At 34.0% G+C, this 18,966-nt stretch overlaps 1 protein-coding gene across 1 annotated transcript in view; it reads right to left on the minus strand.

Annotated features, from left to right (window-relative positions):
* lobo (coiled-coil domain-containing protein lost boys) overlaps nucleotides 1-18,966 on the minus strand; it is a 254,168-nt gene that overhangs the window by 56,957 nt on the left and 178,245 nt on the right. The gene's annotated exons all lie outside the window — the stretch shown is intronic.

The following is an 18,966-nucleotide window of genomic DNA, read 5'->3' on the forward strand; positions in this document are numbered from 1 at the left end:
GAGTGAAGTAGCGAGAAAATAGAGCAGAAAGTACCTACCAAAGAGTTACCTTTGGCTGTTGAGTATTCAGTGTTAAAATTAAAAATCAACCAGAAAGGTTATTAGTTTTTCCAGTGACACTGTATTCGGCTGCAAAAGTGCTAACTTTCAGCCGATACCTGCGGCACTTGGCGGGGTGGGGGAGGTTTGGGGTGGTTGGTAGATCCCCCCCCCCACCCCCCGCCCTATCCCAGTGCACTATGCCGGCTGAGGTACTCGCCGTCCTACATACATTAGCGCGGCTTCACACGCGAGCCGCTGTCACCCACCCGCCTTGGAACTTGGAACAGCATGGCGATACGTTCTCCTGGCCAGTGCAGTGGTGGCGAGGAACTTGGCCGAGTAACCAAATTATTAACAGAACGCCATTTCTGCAGGTAAGCAGAGAATATGGACTGCCACACAAACCTTTGGAACACACTTATTATGTGTTAGGGTGCATGCGTTCGCTGCTTTGATGCGACACAAAATAGCCGGGACGAGTCAGCGCTACCAGAGATCGGACAACACTCTTGTCCAGGCCGTTAATTTATTTCTGTATTGATTTTTTATGTATTAACTTAAATTCAAACTTTTATGGCAGGCAGAGCATTGCACACACCGCCCTGTCCAGCTGAAATAAACATTTTTATTATTATTATTTCACTATTCATTAAGATTGCATGACAACAAAGAACATAACAGAGATATTTGTTTATCATGTTCTGTTTTGCCACTGTTCTGTTTTATCCGGTTACCTTTCATTAATATTCTAATAACTAACCCGTGTAATTGCTTATCGTGAAGGTTTATCTGGTCAATTTGGAACATATAATGACCGAATTTCGCACTACAAACTACACTCACTGGCGGTCAGACGTAAACTTTCTGACGTACTGCTCCTACACAAAATTATACATGCATCAGTTGATACACCAAACATTTTATTCCAAATTAACATCAATATTCCATCAAGAAAATCAACAAGGAGGATGAAAGACATTTTCTATATTAAAGCATACCACACAAATACAGGATATTTTTCCCCTGTACCGCGAACATTAAGAAATTATAACATTATACATGGCTCTAATAATGAAATAGATAAGAAATTATAACATTATACATGGCTCTAATAATGAAATAGACATTTTTAATGACCAATTTAAACATTTCAAAAAAAAATGTATTACCTTTAATCATATTGAGCTGATATTTTTTATTTTTTATTTTTTTTTTTATTTATTTTTTTTTTTTTATTTGCAAAAACAGTATGAACCAGAACATTGCAATATCGATAATTAACATTTACAAAAAAGTGAATAACAAATAGGTACATTTACAAGTGGGACAAAGAAAAAAGTTTCAAATTTAGATTTACAATTTTAAGTATTGAATAATAATATTTCACGTTTAAATACGTTGTAGGACATGTGGAAAATATCCACATTTCCTGCGAGGCAGTTAATTAACCTAGTGATTCTTCCCAAGGGCATCACCATTGGTAAGTTAGTTCTGCACCTAGGAAGAATCAAAAGCCTGTGTTGGCGGCCTCGCGCGAAATTATCCGGGACATAAAATCCTATTTTAGCCAGAATGTCTGGTATTGATACTAAACCGTTTAGTAGCTTATACGCCATCAGGAGTAATGCAACATCCCTTCTGGAACTAAGGCTGCATATACCCAGCATTCCCGAGATAAATGCTGTTGGAAACAGCCATGGGTAATAACCAAACTCTCTCATGTAGAGGTATCGTAAAAACTTTTTTTGTATCTTCTCGACCATTAGTACATAGACAGTGTCCTCTGGCCCCCATACCTGAGATCCATTCTCGAGAATGCTACGCAATGCTATGCTATTGTGATGAAGCCCTTTATTTAAAGAGAAGCAACATTGTGCCTACCTAATCAGTGTCTCACCAGTACAGGTGTGACAATAACAAATCGTTTATGAACATATTTGTATTTACCTTTTACCCATTATTATTTGTTATTTACTTCTACATATTTAGCTTATTCATTTTGTTACTATTTTTGTTATTATTATGTAATTAAACATCCATGTATGTAAATTCTTGGGCACCATGCCTGTTTTATGTACTTAAATAAATAAAAATAAATATCCATAAATCGTATCTTATACATACGTTTTTCCGTAGTACGACTTTTACTAAGACTCAACACTCGATTCCCATAGCACTAATCACTTATCGTCCTCTTTTTCTCTTCTTTGTTTTCTAGGTTCATGAAGATAACGATACTTAATGCTATTATACTTATTCACTGGTTAATTTACTAAATGTGTACTAGAAAAAAATAAATCGAAAGGTAATTTACTACTTCTCTACTCCCTGCTATGTGTAAGATCTTTAGGTTTTTTTTCTTTGATTTTTTTTTTTATCTTTGATAATTTTATTTATTTTTTTAATTGTAAGAAACAAGCAGCTTTTACAAAATATTCAATGATAAAAATACGAGTGAACTGAAGTCAAGCCACATAAGTTTCTTATATTAAAGTTCATTGGAAGTTTTAATATCTTAAAATTAATTTTGGGTTACAGGAAGGGGAGTGGAAGAGGAATATGGGAAGAGGATAGGAGATGCTCCAGATACATTCCATACTCTCATGCTAATAATCGATCGTACGCATTACTTCATATCGATATTTCTTTAGGTTATTACTAAAAATGTCAATGCTGTAAAATTTTGTATTATATTGTGCACATACACGAGGAATTGTGATTTTTTTCTAATATTTGTTTTACACGAGGGTAAACAAAATAAATCAGATTTTCGGGTTGATCTTGACGGAATATGAAAATTGGTAAGTTCCGGTGAGTCTAGACCATTATTTAGGATTTAAAAAAATAAGATTTGATCAAAAATTAGACGTCGTGTTTGGAGGGAGTTGAAGTTTAGTTTTTTTGAAGTTATTTTTTCAACATTATTTTATGATACACGTAAAATGTTATTAAAAAAATATTTACTAAACAACGACTTAAAAAAAAATCTAAAAAATAAACTTTGTTAAAACTATTTTTATTTTTATGCTTAATGCTGACCAGGTTTCGCTACAACAATAGCTTCGTCAGGACAATATAAATACTATAATCTATAATAAACTAAAATCTACAATGTTATGTGTTATAAATATATCATGCTTTTACTCCTAGATTGGTGACTAACGTAGCGCGTTTCAGACAGCAAATCCGTGTAATATGTGAATCGCGGGTAATCTGCATCATCGTACAAAGATACCTTAGAAACTTTTTTTCGAATTTTCTAGTAATTCTAAGTATTTTTGTTGGTATGGGGCCCAAACAGCAGAAGAGAATTCCAGTTTTGACCTTATAATGCAGTGAAACATCGATGTCATTGCTTCGGGCTCGAAAAATTGTTGTGAAAACTTGTTCTTATCACAAATCCAAGAAGTTCGTATCACAATGATGCCAACTTAACTACATGATATGAAAACGTAAGTTTGGGAACAAATGTAACCACGAGGTCCCTTATAGATTTCACTGAAGACAATATTTTATCATTCATTTAGGTTTGTTTCGTTTGTTTTTGGCTTTCCGTACCTCTAATGCTTATCAAGTCTGATTCCCATTCCTTTTTTATGCCGTAAGCTGTTTGTCATCTGTTTGTTTTTAATATGTGGTCTGACTCTATGGCGTGGTTGAAAATTCTGAGCAACATAAACAGGAGAAAAAAACCCGCGAGCCGAACCACGAGTTACGGCAGAGGTATGAAACAACCACATTTGGTGCGAAATTCCGATTGCGGTTGCTTGGTTCCTTTCCCATAATTCGTGGTTCGGCTCGCGGGTTTTTAAAACGCGCCCTGACAAAAGTGATTGTTTTATTTTAAATTATCAATCACAAATTATCTACTTCACATAAAAAAAAAGACTTTTTTGTTTCCAACTTCCTAACTTGCGATTGAGATAAAATTAGTAAAACAAAAAGTACAAAATGTCGCTGAAACAGAAAAAAAAGTCACGGTATGCCACTGTGAAGTATGGCCGCGGGTGGTATAATGGTGGATTATCGACGTAAAATACACCGGAGCCCCGGGAAGGCCTCTCGCTGCACTCTACCCACACACCTCCCCCTCCGCCCCCGGGTTCTTTCTTCCCCAAGCCCGGATGACACCTGACAAGGATACAATCTCCACTTCCGTTAATTGACACGTCACATTTTAAACGCGACTTTAACGACAACGAAAAATGCTTAAAATACGTAATTTGGAAGACTGAAGATATTGTGATACTGATAGATTGCTAAACTAATTGTTGTTTGTATATTTGTTGAATATTGTTGCACTATATTTTTCACAGAAAAAAAATAAAAAACGCCGTAACAAATCAAGCCACCGCGATCTTAGTATTTCAAACTCTTTTCGTGGTGAATAATTTAAATAAGAAAAAAAAAATTGGCATCTTTTAATTTTTTTATCTACAGTAATCTATTTTTTACTTTCTTCTTAGTTGATTGTGACAAATAGGAACGCTAAATTTATAAATCTGATAGTATTATTATGCTATCGTCTGGACATTTCGGCCCTCTGATTGGTTCAATTCAAATCGTATGTTTCGGGTAAATTCCGCATAGCCTTCATGCAAAAAAAAATAAATCAGGGGTCTGCAGATATGATTTAAGATTTTCACGGCCAAAAGTATTTTTGTTATTTGTTTTTGGGGTATTATGCCGTGTTGCGCTAACTCCTTCTTTAGCCTAAAGAAGGAGTTAGCGCAACACGGCATAATACCCCAAAAACAAATAACAAAAAAAAAAAAAAAAAAAAAAAAAAAGGGGTCTGCAGGTAAAAAACGACCACTCTGTCCCTCAATTTTAACCGACCGTAAGGTTCATTTCGGTTTGCAGGCGACCGACCCGAAAAAATGAAAACTTGAAAAATAAGACCCGATTTCATACTGAAATACCGTTACAAAATTTACTTGCCACCTCACGGCGACCAAAACTGGAACCTCTCATAACTCACCGAAGAAATCCCGCCGTAGTTATATTTCTAAGCGGCAGGTACGCCACTAAAAAAAGTAAGTTATGACAAGGAAACTTTCGTGCCAAATACAAAGTTAATTTTTTTTTGCCTTCGTTCCGTTAGAAAATGTACTATGTTTTGGATCGCCTCATGTTATACGAGATTTCTTCAAAAAGATCATTTCTACTCATATAATTTTTGAATAATAACGAAGAAAATATGTTTTAGAAAGTTAATAATCCAATGGATTAATTACATTACAATAAAAATTATCCAAAATAACGTGTTAAATATTTGACGTTTGTAAAGAATCAGGCATTCTAAGGTTCCTTGAACGTTAAAAAATATACCTAGTCAGTTAGAAGCAAATCGCGGTAGGTACCGGCGGCGCCGCTATGGAGCACCATGGTGTCAGTTAGCTGTCAATATACACATATTTTTTAATAATATCGTTTGTTATGCCAAGCGTTTAGTGAGATTACATTATTTTATCTATCTCCGTTGTATATCAATGCATATGTATACGCAATAAAATGTCAACATTATATTGTAATAATCTATTATTTCAGTCTACTTTATTTTTACAATTTAATTTTATTAGATAGAGTAACAGTTTATATAAGTTGGAATCAAAAAAACACCTTTTAATTAAACCGACTGCTAATATCATCGCACAATTACGCTCCTTTTATTCATACACACGGGAACAATTAATAAACATGTAATAATTTATTATTTCAGTCATCTTTGTTAAAACTATATTTAATTGTTGTGACAAACTATACGATATTGATTTACCTTATAGATATTGACGGTTGTAACACATATTTAAGCACTGCAAGTATCATATGAGAACAGATTTTATTAGATACAGTAACAGTTAATATCAGTTGTAGACATGTCGTGAATAATATTTTTTCATTTGAAAGAATCCTTAACAAATTCGTACAATTTCATTTATTCAAACAAGTGTCATTCTTATTATGCCTAAATTGAACATGTTATTATTCATTAACTCCTTACGGTTCCGTGTTTTAATAATATATACTCGCATTCTCTCTGTGAATGACCTAATATCTACCTAATGAATGTAGCTGTTGTAAGTATCACTTAAATTGGGCGAAGCACAACTAAGTGAAAAAAAACCCGCGGGTTTTTAACTGCAAGTTTAAAACTAATATTTAAAGCTTCATATGATAGGAATCAAGTTACGAAGTGGAAATGTGGTTAACATAGAAATTTAATTTTTAAAACGCTTTAGTAATTTCATGACACCAGAATGGACACACAAACAAATAAAGTTGAAGATATATAAAAAAAAATTTACTGTATTTTAATACTAAATGCTACATTTTACATTGCATTAAAGCACCAATTTATGTAATAAAATTATTTAATTTTGTTTAGAACTAACCCGTAGTTAGCTTTATTTATTACTTCTGGTGTAATTTATGAAGGCAGCTAGGCGAAATTTATACAGAGCCTGATAAAGGGGAGATATTTAGCAAAGCTAGTGTAAAATGCATATGACATATATCTATTTATTATTATTACTATCATTACGCTTAAATAGGGCCAGCCCTGTGCGGGCGCAATTGGACTACTCCGCTTCGGTCGCCGAATTGTTAAGGCGCTAAGGCGCTGAAAATATGTACATAAAACCTGTTACATATAATATTTGTAACAAGGTGTATGTGCATCACTTTACTTACATCGCATCTATCGTCTTGGTGTGTGGGACCTTTAAGTACCTACACATTGTCGTTTTGCTATTGGTCAAATGGACAGCTCTGGAATTCTGACTTGGAAAGTTGCCAAACCTGAGGGAGCAAGGATCTGTGAATTACATTGTAAGCAGTCGCCATTTCTTGATCACCAGCTCAGAGCAGCGGGCATTCCTCTTGGCTGAGGTTCGACGAACACATTCGCCAATTTTTGTGAGCATTTAGCTTTGCATATGGAGCATGGACCATTGGATTGATGGAATCGGATGGCATCTGCCGATCCTGATTGGTTAAGAGGGACCCTTTTTGGAGACCAGCAGCGTGAGGCTGTTTTGCATTGGACTACAACATTATTTTTTGGGTAATTATTTATTTATTTGTATATTTACAGAATAAAAATATCCATTAACAAAGATACATTATACAATCATAATTGCCTAATTAGCAATTTAAATTTAGTGATGCGCAGGTGGAAAATGTCGATGTCAGAGGCTAGTGAGTTAAGAAGGCCTATCATTCTTCCGAGAGGCATTGCTGATGGTAAGTTAGTCCTACATCTCGGAAGAATGAATGGTTTGTGTCTACGCGCTCTTGCAAAGTTATCAAGGACGTAAAATAAAATTTTATTCAAAATTTCTGGATTGTTGATGTGACCGTTCAACAAGTTATAGGCCATCATCAGCAACGCAGCTTTCCGCCTGTTGACAAGACTATCGATACCTAGCATTCCGGAAAGGAAGGCTGATGGGTATAAATAGGGATAGTACCCGAAGTCTCTAAGATAAAGATAACGTAGAAACTTCTTTTGTACTTTCTCTACCATAGAAGTGTTCGTTGCATCCCCTGGTCCCCATATTATTGAGCCACTTTCCAAAATACTACGTACTAGGCTAAAATATAGCAAGCGAACCACGGTAGAGCTGCAGAAATGCCTGGAGTTACATAGCACAAATCCAACCATTCTCAAAGCCCTGCTGCATATCGTTTCAATATGAACGTGAAATGTTAAGTGTGGGTCAAAGGTTATTCCCAAATCTTTCGGTTCAGAAATATGTTTAAGAGAACATTGGGACATCCTATAGTTGTAATAAATCACAGTGTTTGCTCTAGTATAGCACATTATGGCGCATTTCTTAAAATTAAAACCTAATTTGTTAATTTCACTCCATACCACGATAGCATTTATGTCTCTCTGGAGCTGTGCGCAGTTTTCTAAGGTCCGGATTCTTAAAAATAGCTTCAAGTCATCTGCAAATAACAAAAATTTCGCAAACTTTATAGCATGATGAATGTCATTAATAAAAAGGGAAAAAAGTAAAGGACCAAGATTAGACCCTTGAGGAACCCCAGAGTTTGTGGGAAAGTACGACGAGTTAGAAATACCATACGTTACGTATTGCTGTCTACTTGATAAATAGCTTACAAATAAATTTAAAATTTTTACCGAGAATCCAAAACGGTCTAATTTATTTAAGAGTATCAGCGGGTCTACGGTATCAAAAGCCTGTATTATAAAATTATCAATTAATTATTAATCTATCAAAATTATAAACTGGGACAGTTGCTGTGAAGAACCGGAATCTACTACTTCGCATCAAGAATGAAATGGTATCACACCTTCATTTTACCTATGCAAGCCCTTTGCCAGACAGATTATATAGTAGGATGCTAATTAATTTCTTTTTTATTATGTCTTTTTGTGGTAATACATTTTAGTATTCTTAAATATTATTTTTATTTCTGAATAATAAACCCATCATTACATTCATTTGAGGCCATTTAATCCCACGGTAACACACCTAACATTCCTAACACATCGCGCTAAACAAAAACGGCGCTTAGCAAAAAAAATCATCCGAATATTATAATTACAGCGATGGCCTACCTAGACGTCTACTGGTTTTGATAAGGGATGTCAACATTTCACTCGCGCCAGGCGCCTTTTGGCTCAGGGCCGGCCCTGCGCGTAAATATGTCGTGCCTCCATAGACATATGAATATTAGTAGACCTGCCCTAAGTGATTAAAAGCGTATTATCCCCACTCCCCATACCGGTTCCATTGGAGCCGGCTGTGCTCGCGTATGGCCTCAAGTGAAATTTGAAAACGTGACGTCATCATTCTTGTGCGAACTATGGTCGAGGCATCATCGGTTCATTTTACGAAATAACACGGCAAAATGTTGACTTGTACTATGAAAACTTGTAAAAATAGATGTGAAAAAGAGAATAAACCCAATTGTCGTATTACATTCCATATATAAGCATTATTTTACTTTATTTTAAGCATATTCACATCGTATAATATGAATCAGTTGTTACTATCACATCGAGAAACGTCTGGACGCGAAACACAAAGCTGGTTGGTTGCTGGGAAGTAAATTATGAACATTTATAAAAGTGTCTTAACTAAATACTTAAACGAAATATTCGACTCTGAAAATAGAACCGAATTTTTTTGCCGAATTTGGACTTCGCAAATTAGTTCATAACGTGGCGAGTAATTTGCGCTCCCATGTAAAAATGTCTATTCATTCAAAAGCAGATTTTACTTTTAAGAAGTAAGTGGTGATATTATAATGCGAGATGCCTATTTACTGTCAGATTGATTTATTGACGAATCACAGTCAGCTTCACTCCCTTCGTTCTTCAACAGTTGATTTTACCCCTCGCCATTATCTTCTTGTCCATTAATTCCTATGTCTGTGCGTGCCTCGGACTGAGGCCAACGGAAGTGGTGCCCTCTATGATCCGATACAGAACTGTTAGTACAGTACATGTAAACAAGTCTGAAATTCACATCCGACCGCGCTACTGTATAAAATTCTCACTGTGATATATATGAAGCACGAGTCAAAAACAAGTCACAGCCGCGGCAGCGAGTTATCTGCTAATAATAAATAATTTTAATAAAATATTCACATAACATACATACTTCCCCTGAACACTTTCCGCCTTACTAATTAGATTCTTGCACACCCATTCAACGTTAGTGTGGTAGAGCCGGCCTTGAGCATGGATTAAAACCGTTTTAACCAAACAAACGCCATGGTAATAAGTGAAGTTTTCACTGTTCCTATTATATGGATTTACTTAAGTCAGATATCAAAAGTTTTTGCACTATCTCAAAAATGTAGTATTTTTTTAATATTTTCTCAACAGTGGCTTACGCCTATTAATTTTAATCTTTTTTAATATTAACGCGCTCCATCTTTTTTTATTTATTTATTGCATCTCACTATACATAAAACCAAAGATATTAGAAGAACAATATCTTTGCATAAAACACATTTTTTTCACATAAAAATCAACCTCACTAGGACTAAGCCTGTATCGAGGTTAACAATTTACATTTGAGTGAAGCAAACACAAACATAAAGTAATTCTACATAAAAACACAAAATATTTCAAAATTAAAGAAAACATGAGTATTAGATGTGTTACTAGATGGGTAATTTGACAGTATATTGTAACAATATTTGAACCATAACTAATCATTAATCATTATTCAAAAGAAGAAGCAAAGTAGATAATAAAGACAGATAGGGTGACATTCAGTTTTTAGCAAATGGGAATTATATAAAATCTTATTATTTAGGAAAGGACAAGGATGAAAAAATATTAAAACAAACAAATATTAAGACAATACAAAAATCTTAATTTACTTTTTAAATTTAACTAAGGAATTGGTAGAATTAATATGATTTGGAAGAATATTAAACATAAGTGGTGCCGGGTATAAATAATTTATTTGACCAAAATAAGTTTTAGCATGTACCGCCACAAAGTTCAATGTAGAGCTAATACTAATCAGCGTTTGTTTTGTTTTTTCAGCAAATTTAATATTGATAAAAAATTTCCAAAGTATTTGAGTGATATATAGCTGTTTTATGCACATAACATTACATTCCTTATAAAGTAGGTTGGATGGACAACAGAATTTTTTTTTGTACATCACATTAAGGATCAATTTTTGAGTAATATTTAGTGGTTCAACATTGGACTTTAGACATGATCTTCAGCATAATATATTATAAGAAAGTCGAGATTGGACTAAGGCAAAATAGACAATTTTTAATTTTTCTTGGTCCAATATGTGTCTAAGTTCTTTAAAAATAAATGTAAGTCTCCTGATATTTTTTGTTAACATATCGATATGATCATTCCATCTTTAAAAAATATCAATCTTTACACCTAGATACATGATACAATCTACACTTTCCAAGGGGTGGCAATTACAAATTAGTAGACAATTATGAATAATTAGATTATGAGTGTCAGAAGGCTGACTTTTTGATGATATACTAAATGTCACCTATTTAGTTTTTATTGTATTCAAAGTTAAGATGTTATTTACTTTTTTTTATTTTCTCCATCAACCATCTCTGCTCTTAATCCTAAGTCACATTTGTTAAAAGCACCTCTCCAGGTTTTACCCTCAAATATTAAAGCAGTATCGTCGGAGAAACTAAAAATGTTACCTGAAATATCTAAATTACACAAATCATTAATGTAGATTAAAAACAATATTGGTCCAAGCACACTACCTTGCGGAACCCCAAAAGAGATTGGTTTGCTATTGCTTAAATGATTATTTATCTCTACTTGTTGCGTTCTATCACTTAGATAGGATGTGAACCAGCCTAATGCTGTACTATGAATGCCAAGAGAAGATAATTTTTTGAGGAGTAATCCATGGGACACCGTATCAAATGCCTTTGATAGATCTAAGAACACAGCCAAAGCTTTGTTTCCATAGTCTTACGCACTAGTGACTTTGAACAATACCCTCAACACTGCATCACTTGTTCCTATATTCTCTCTGAAACCAAACTGATTGCTAGAGAGTATATTATATGTTTCTAAGAATGATACCAATCTCTCTATTACTTTTGAAAGAGTATTGAGTAAGGATATAGGTCTGTAATTATTGACATCTAGACGATCTCCACCTTTAAAAATGAGAATTACTTTAGCTTTCTTAATGAGAAGGGAACATCCCGCTCTCGAAGCTTATATTTACAAGGTGAGATATGGGACCAGCTAATTCGGATACATGCATTTTATACACCATAACACTTAAAGAATCAATACCGCACGAGAAAGACATTTTTAAATCATTTATCACATTTGTGACTTCAGAAATGCTAGTTGGTTTAAAATAAAAATTGTCCCCTGTAACGTGAAGTTCAGATTTAAAATCATTCACAAGACACATCTCACTAGTTTTATTAGCACTGCACAAATTATTAGCGAAGCTTGGACCAATGTCACTGAAGAAGTTATTTACATGATTAGTAATTATATTTGGACTCTCTTCCATTAAAGTAATAATATTATTAATTTTCAATTTTTTATGGTAGTTTGTTCCTTTTGTAGGTTGATAGCCTCCTTTATAATCTTCCACTGTTGTTTAATGTTACCATTGACTTCATCCAATTTTCTTCTGTAGTATGCTTGTTTTGTTGTTCGTATTATCTTTGTACACCAATTCCTAATTCCCTCTATCATTCGTTTTTACATAACTCCCTTTTTAACCATCTTCAGTAGGCGATTAGATCTTTCTGTTTTTTATTCATTTTTAAAAATCGATTTATTAATAATAATTATAGACCCAGGGTCCTGAAAAAAATATTGTACAGGGTGTTAACTGGCGAATCTAAACCAGCATTGGAGTCGAATTTATGGAATTACTTTTTTGAATTGATTTTTTGTTTTCAAGTAAGCCGAGTCCGAAGTTGAACTACTATTGTGAAATTTGAAAAAAAAACTATAGTTAGTGCGTTTATATCAGATGTTTCATGTCTTTTAAAATGTGTCGAAGCGTAGACCCCGCTCTAAAAGTTATGTTTTATTTATTTATTTATTAATTAATTAATTAATTTATTTATTTATTATTTGTATTTTTTTTATTACATGTAGGTGGTACAATTTTGATGACAGATAATTGTAGTAATAGTGTAATTGGTGTAGTTTCATCATTTTCCCTTACGAATTACCGGACACCGTGTATCGAGAGGTATATATTAAGAATCTACGTCAATCTTTTTCAAATTATGTAGTCTTTAACTATAAATGAACATATTTGTTAAATTTTAACAATTCTTAGTGTCGTTCCTGATTAAAACCAAGCCTAAAATTAATCCTACAAAATACAAAGAAATGAAAAGCATAAATACGTAGAACACTTTCGCTCCAAATCCATCCGCGTTTAGACATAACACAATATTGCCACTTAAAGTCATTTTGCCATATCGCGTGACGTGTTTCTTTTGTGCCCCTTACCCATGCTACTCCGGCTCCCAGAGTGACAGATTACTTTGCATAATAACAGTCTGCCTATAATGCTATAATCATCATCTGCATAGGAAAGACCACAAAAAAACGAACGGCTACCTTCGTACGGCAGACCCGGCCACCTTATCAGACATGCAAATCGATCAAAATGCCATATTTTTTAATTTTATTTGAACCGAATCCGTCCAATTAATTCCCTATTGCGTGTCTTCCCATCGTCCATCCCGCGTAACTTTATGATTGGGTATACCTTATGCGTTTCTTTGTTGCCAAGCCATTATGCGTTTTGGATTATGGTTAGCGATGAATAAATAATAATATTATTTTTTTATGTGCAAAACCGCATAAGAGTTCCAACTGCTCCCAACCGTCTGGAGCCAGTGAGACTATGGCATCCCAAATTGTTAGGCTAAAGGTATTGGGGAGGGGAATACAGATCTGGTCACCAAACGCGACCAAAGCCCTTTCAAGCAATGTCTCAATTCTGAATGATGGTCTTACATCGGGGCGATACTGTATCTTCCACTCTGGAACATGCCGCAAATATACAACATAAATTATTTATATAAATTAGTATTTTGTGAAATAGCACAAATTAATAAATAAAATGATTTATTAAATACTTTTAAAACATTATATATGTCACTAGTAAAGAGTCATAAAGAATACAATTCCACGGTTTGGTCCCCAAATTATGAGGTTCATTCACATGCGATTGAAAGAATTAAAATATTTTTTTTTGTGTAAATTCTAAATTAGACATTCCTAGAGAATGCCTAAATTATGATAACGCGCTTTGGTCATTAAATTTTAAAAAATTATCTGATCGTAGAATCATTTCCGATTTAAATTGTTTGTATAAAATCATTAATTTTTTGATACCCCTGATTTATAAGGTATATGTAATCTCTTTTCATTCTCCAAGCAGGTCAGTTACAAGACAGTACCTATCATATTATTGTAACAATTCTACATCAAAGTCCCAATATTACACTGTGATTGGTTTATTTATGATTATACTCCTGAGCGACGGATTCAACAGCTAGGAAACAAATACTCCGATGTTGTTGATATATTTAGTACATCAATTTCAATATATAAGCATACCTTACTGAAGTTTTTTTCATCAAGTAGGGGAATACTTTGTACCTACTTACCTACTTAGAACCCTTAAATGCATGATTTATTTATTTTTCTGGAAAAAAATATATTTTGTAGATATTTACATGCATATGCAATCAAATATAAAGAATTTTATTTTTTTGTAATTTTTTAATGATATTTGATTAAAAAAAAATTGTTGCAGGTTTACAACACCATGTATTTAATAAAAATTAATATGAACAATTTACGTATGAAAAAATAATAAAAAACCTAAAAAAATTCTCAAAACTAATAAGTGTACCGGAAAAATACGAGTTATTACATATAAGTATTGTATTATTGTATCTACTTACCTAAGAAAATCAAAATAATAACAGCAAAACAAAATTGTAATTCTAACCACCAACCAATTTTCGAGAATCTTCACTTTGTTAAAGAAAAAGTGACATTTGACATTCGCGAAAGAAAAAAAAGGTGATGTCACTCGATAAAATATATTACCGTGAACTTGATAATTCTAAAACGGCATGCATTAAGTATACACCAAAGAGTTAAAGGTGGTTTGAACGGTATGTTGCAGTTTTGCAACAGTATGCATTTAAGGGTTAAGTAAGACCCCGCATTCCAAATTTCTACCGAAATAAAACATGAAAGTGAACACTTAAAAGTTTTACGTTTTTAAAAAAATTGTTATTTTTAAGAATTGAAGATGTAATTATTCCTAATTTCCTGGATAGAAACAATCGCAAAGTATTCGTCGAAAGTTATAAAAGTATGCTACGAAAGTTTTAAAAGTATGCTCCAAAAGTTATAAATGTATACTCCGAAAGTTAAAAAAAGTATGCTCCGAAAGTTAAAAAAGTATGCTCATAAGTTATAAAAGTATGCTCCGAAAGTTATAAAAGTATGCTCGGAAAGTTATGAAAGTATGCTCTACAGTTATGAAAGTATGCTCCGAAAGTTATAAAAGTATGCTCGGAAAGTTATGAAAGTAAGCTCTAAAGTTATGAAAGTATGCTCCGAAAGTTATAAAAGTATGCTCGGAAAGTTATGAAAGTATGCTCTAAAGTTATAAAAGTATGCTCCGAAAGTTATAAAAGTATGTTCCAACAGTTATAAAAAAACACGTTAACTATTAGTTATATAACATGTATTAGTTATGTAACAGGTATGAAATAAATTCACAGTATTCTTTAAATGCTACTTAAGACATTTGTATAGAGATTTTTGCTTTATTTTAAATAAGTCACGCTTCATTAAATATTTGGCATACTTACGCCTATTAATTATAATAGTTTTATAAAATTAGCGCGCTCCCTCTAGCATTCGTATTTATATTCCCGTATACATCCCTTTCAAACCATCTCCTTCTTCCTTTTGGACACTTATTGTTTCTTAAATTTTATTTTTATGGGATCACAATTTTTTTTATAGATTCATCGTTCAACTAATAATCAGCACATCTTTCGCAACATTAAAATTTGTGGGTTATTTCAATTTCGAAAACCATTTTTTTGATAGGGAGGTATTAATTTTTCACTGAATAGCCTTTCCACCCTACAAACGCATTATTAATCAGTAAATCGGCCGTAGGTAGTTACCAGTAATCAGTATGTATAAAACAGGGTCAAGCTGCAGTTAGAAATACCTCGAATAACTTAAATTAATCTAATAATAAATTATATGATAACTCGATTTACGATTAGTCATAATAGTGTGATAAAGAAAGTATGTTCTTTGGTTATTAAACTTTGGCAAATTATTTATTTATTTATTTATTTTATTTTAAATGCACATTTACAGTTATACATAACTAATAATAAACATACATTTTATTTTAATTTATTAAGTAATTATAGCGTTTTTGAACTGGTGAATATTAAGTTGGAAAATATCTATATCAGGGGACAGGTAATTTAGTAACATAATCATTTTTCCGAGCGGCATTACTAATGGTAAGTTGGTTCTGCATTTTGGAACGACAAAGGTTCTGTGCCTGCGCGCTCTTGTGTAATTGTCGGGGACATAAAACTCAAATTTTTCTATAATATCGGGAATACAGACGTTACCATTTAGAAGTTTATATGCTGTTATCAGCAAAGCAGTTTTCCTTCTATCGGTGAGGCTATTAATACCCAGCATTCCGGACAAAAAGGCTGATGGATATAACCAGGGATAATATCCGAAGTCTCTAAGATATAAATATATCTCAGAAACTTCTTTTGTACTTTCTCTATCATTTGAGAGTAAGTTAAATCCATTGGTCCCCATATTACAGAACCACTTTCCAAAATGCTACGTACTAAACTATAGTATAGCACACGAATCGCGGCCGAGCTGCAAAAATGTCTGGAGTTGCTTAGCACAAATCCTAGCATTCTTAAAGCTTTGTTGCATATCGTTTCTATGTGGACGTGAAATGTTAAGTGCGTATCAAATGCGATTCCCAAATCTCTTGAAATAACAATGTGCTGAAGAGATGAATAAGACATTTTGTAGTTATAGTAAATCGTTTTGTTTGCCTTGGTGTAGCACATAATGGAGCATTTCTTAATATTAAACCCTAATTTATTGGTATGACTCCATTCGACGATAGAATTTATATCACTTTGTAGCTGCAAGCAATTTTCCAAAGATTTTATTAAAAGGAATAGTTTCATGTCATCCGCGAATAAGAGAAACTTGGAAAATTTTATGCAATGGTAAATGTCATTGATAAATAGCGAGAAAAGTAGTTTGCTAAAGTAGTGGTTTGCTTCTATATTTATACAGGGTGTTAAGGAAGGAAATTGACTTATTGTAACCGATTTAATCAAAGCATAAAAAGTTAGTGGGTATTGGACAGTTTGAGTCGGGGTGGGGGTTGGATGGTTACTCGGCAGTGGTTAGTGGAAGAATTGTTTGTTGTTTTATGGTTTTGAAAAAAAAATGAAAATGTCACCGAAGACCAAAATTTCATCACTGGTTGAAGTTAGTCAAGTACGTCCCTCAACACTCAACCCTCAACAGTATAGTAAGGCGATGCACTACGTCGTGTAATATTTTAAATTGAGCTGCTATCAATAACAACCCTTACGTAAATGGCGATAAGGTTTAAATTCCCGCTTAACACCATCCGTCTGTTTTGATGAATGCAAGAAAAAAACATAGCCAAAATGTGCCTTTTTTTATTTTGTGGATGTTCAGGCATAAATATTTAATTAACTTAATTTTCCATATTATACAATAAAATCATAACCGAAAATGGGTTCGTAAGTAGGAGATTTTCAACTGTAAAGCAGTTTTCATAGGCCTTATACATTATTTTTTTCTGGGCTTATAAAAAGACCTATCAAAAAAATACTCGATGGTTTCAAAGGCCAAGATGTATTCTACTTGCAGTATTTAATTAAAGCATCTAAAACATTTCTAGGCGACCAAATTTTCAAACCAAAAACACATGATTTTGCATTACTACGTATGGCATCGCCTTAAAGAATTCGCCAGTTCTTAACGAGAAATATTAGTATACTTGTGCCTGTTTGCTTTCATGAATATACAAAATTGACACATTGTTTGACGGGCGGAGGTTTCAAAGCGATTAAGAGCTGCGAATTTCATTTAAGGCACAATAATTATTTTCGCTGTCCGTCCGAAAGGTAGGCGAGGTTCCCAAGCACGTAAATAAATTCATATGGTAATTAAAATTTGGCCGCCATTCGCTGCTGCCGCCCATTTCAGATAGGTGTCCTCGGGCCCGAGGGAGATGGGCAAGGAAGAGGGGTGGTTGGGAGGTTGAGTGGGTGGATGTTGGGTGGTGGCTGGACCGCCTCGCATCTCCGGTCCGGTACATAAATAAGGAGCGGGATTAGCGCAGGGGTGGGCACATAAACTATTCATGGAGGGTCAATAATGGCGAACAGGTTGGATTAGGGGGGTGGGGGGGATCGATCGCCCCCTCCCCCCACCGCCAACCCAACGTTTCCCCCCAACCACCCCCTTTCTCGGGATCGCGGCCGTCCTTTGATCGCGGCTAGCGGTTTACGGACCGGTGACGTCACGCCGTCCGGCCGACGCTGGCTCCTTTGACAAGGGTTGCTACTCGCTACGAACAGCAGATCGCTGGGATATTATAGTGGAACACAGCCTCCGTACCTAGTACCTACCCTACCTACCTAAATACACCCAGGCGTGTCCACTGTGTGGCCTGAATGTTCAATAGTTTCTCTTGATTTACTTGGTACTTGGTACCTTCCTACATATACTTGACGTTGTGTTCAATGTACACATTCTCAATAGTTTCCTACCTAACTACCCCTTCTGATCAAAGCCTTCAATGATGTCATGTTAAGATACACCTACCGTCTAAAGTATGGCTTTTTTTGCGAAATGAACAAAACTGTGATTTCGATTTTCATGCCGCCGCGAAAAATTATTACAACATAATTTTGGTTGTCGGTGCAAGGGGTGATGTAATGATATTCCTACGTAACGCGTTTAATGAAATTTCAAATTTCAAACTTGGAACTGAAAATAATAAAATAAACCATATCAGACTACACATAATTTGAACAATTCATCAAATTTCACAGTTAATTTGCAAGTTATGTGAAAGTTATTCAAGTTATATCCATTTTAGGCCAAAAGTTTCACAGAACTAAAATAATAACAAAACTTGAATAGAACTTTCACAAAACTGGAAAATTAACTTTGAAATTTTAAGAATTGTTCAAATTCTGTTAAACAACCCGTCCTAAGGACTTGTTTCACAGAATCTGAACAATTTATCAAATCTCAACAGTTTTGTGAAAGTTCCATTCAAGTTCTGTTATTATTTCAGT

This window comes from Hesperophylax consimilis, chromosome 16 (assembly GCF_061612785.1).
Source record: "Hesperophylax consimilis isolate HC1 chromosome 16, BYU_Hcon_1.0, whole genome shotgun sequence".
NCBI lineage: Eukaryota > Metazoa > Arthropoda > Insecta > Trichoptera > Limnephilidae > Hesperophylax > Hesperophylax consimilis.